Here is a 2,405-nt window from a genome sequence, read left to right as displayed (position 1 = left end):
AATCAGACAAAGAAATAATCAGACAAAGAAATAATCAGACAAAGAAAATATGTCAATCACAGGGATGCTGCAATCACCATCCTCCTCAAGAAAGGGGACAAAGTGAACTATGGGAACTACCAAGAAATTTATATATTCTCCACCACTGGGAAGATCATTACTCGAATTCTTGCTAGGCATCTTCCTGAAAGAAAATGTGGTTTCTAACCAAACCACATAGTTATGAACATGATTTTAACTACTCCTACCTAAACTCCAAGAGAAATGCTAGGAACAACATCAACCACTCTAAATGGTCTTCATTGACCTGAGCAAGCTGGCTGTCCAGAGAAATTCATCAACATCCTCCATCTCCTCCAAGACATCGGCAATAGTCCTCACCAACAGTATAATAACTAAATCCTGAGTTCAAGACGGAGATGTCCTTGCACCACCCCTTTCTCCTTCATCATCACCAGTCTACATATTGTCATAATCAAGCTTCCCAGTGATGTGGACATTGTTTACAAGATGAACAACTGGAATACTGTGAATAGCTTTGGGTCCCTTACCTAAGGAAAGATATAATGGTACTGAAGGTAGTCCAGAGAAGGTAGTTGAGATTGATTCTTCGGAATGTTGTCCATTCTTTGGGCACTTTGACCAGTTTATATATTAAAACACTCTACTCAAGCACTCAATGGTGACGTGGACAAAGGGATACAGAATTTGGTTTGTGGTTCAACTCTATTTTATTAACAAAATTTTCCTTCTTAAAACATTGTATTTCCCAAATTCCCATAATATTTACTCTCTTGCCAGCTCTATCTGTCTGAGAAAGTATATTACCAACAACGATCCACACGTTTGAGCTGGGCCGTTGGGATCTCCTTCCTCACCGATATAGGGCTGGTGGTCTTGCAGGTGAGGGCATATCTTCTCTCCTGGGTCTTCTTGGGTTGCCGCACAGCCCTTCTGCCATGAGTCTTGCTGCGAATCTTCACTGTGTATTCACTGAGTGGGTGGCGTCCAAGTGTTTGCCTGCCCTAGACATTCCAGAATGTTCCATGGCTGTTGGACAATGGGGTCATGAGCTAGGTTCAGATCATCCAATGGGGTCATGCCAACACCCATCACTGTTGCCATGCCAGGAGATGTAAAGTGCATATACTTAGAATGTCAAAATTCTAGAATGTCTGATTGACACTTCTACAATATACAACCCTTGGGCTGGTTGTAACTGGTTCTTCTTGAACCTTTGGAACCTCTTTGAACTTGAATTCCATTGTTTTCTACTGAAAGCTGCTAGGTGCTATTTAATTTAGTTGTGCGAATTATCTATCAGTCCCGATTCTCCAGCTATGGGTCAATTCAAAATGTCCAATTTTGGATTAATGGTTGCTTGACCACAGGTTAGATGTGATAAAGTTGGTTCCCCTTGTCAAAGGGTCTCTGATGTTCACCACTATACAATAACCACCCATTACCTTGCCAATCCCACTTGACCAGAGATAACATCCCCAACCCCCTCTCCTTGTGACTATTTCCCCTGCATCCCATATTTTTCACTTAAAACTGAAGATTCAGACTGGATGTCAGTGACCTTGCTCTTGAGATCTCAACCCCATGATATCATTATTCTCCAGATCCTTCCCCTCTCCAAAACAGGGGTCCACTATGACTGATAGAATTACTCTTCCTTTATTAGTCCCTGGACACCCTCTCTCCCGTGTGACACCAAAGCAATGCAACTAAGAACATAGCTGTAAAAACACCGCTTGAAGGACAAAGCAGCGAGTACTTGCTGCAAAGTCCAGGAACAAATTCAGGGAGCATCACTCGACCCAAAACGATAAGTCTGATTTCTCTCCACAGATGCTGCTAGACTTTGTCCAGCAATTTCTGTTTTTTCTTTCTGATTTACAGCATCCTCAGTTTTTTCACTTTTTATAAAATGACAAGATTTAATTATAATCGAATGCCACATTTCATCCAAATAACAAATGCAATGAAGAAACTTAAATAACTGTAACTTTAAACTTTGATAACAGCCAGCCTAATCTGACGATCAGTACGCTATCTATTCTACCACTTTTTGTATTTACATGAATTAGTTCAAGTAAACATACCTCAGTTCATCCCTTGACTGTGATGAAAATAGATTTTTGAATAAATAATCTTTGATTATTGATGGTCATGGGCAAGCCTTGACTCTAAGAAGAAATGGATGATAAGAAAACAAATTAATCATACTGGTTTAATGCATGGGGATGCTACGTTCTTTAATTCTACCTCCCAACTCCCAACTCCCTCTCCAACTCACCAACACCTCAATCAAAGCCAAGACTAACAAAGGTCTACTTGGGCATTAAGACCTTGTCCTCAATTCCACCTCAGAGTCAGGAGATCCGATCCACAAACATTTC

At 40.7% G+C, this 2,405-nt stretch overlaps 1 long non-coding RNA gene across 1 annotated transcript in view; it reads right to left on the bottom strand.

The window, feature by feature from the left end:
* The window catches only part of LOC125483022, an 84,341-nt gene extending 82,150 nt beyond the window's left edge, over positions 1-2,191 (bottom strand). The window contains exon 1 of the long non-coding RNA XR_007262016.1: positions 2,109-2,191. This is a non-coding gene — a long non-coding RNA (uncharacterized LOC125483022). The remainder of the gene's footprint in view (positions 1-2,108) is intronic.
* Positions 2,192-2,405: the final 214 nt, after the last annotated feature.

Source organism: Rhincodon typus, chromosome 4 (assembly GCF_021869965.1).
Source record: "Rhincodon typus isolate 14 chromosome 4, sRhiTyp1.1, whole genome shotgun sequence".
In the NCBI taxonomy this organism is placed as follows: domain Eukaryota; kingdom Metazoa; phylum Chordata; class Chondrichthyes; order Orectolobiformes; family Rhincodontidae; genus Rhincodon; species Rhincodon typus.
This window is presented reverse-complemented; position numbering and strand designations above follow the sequence as displayed.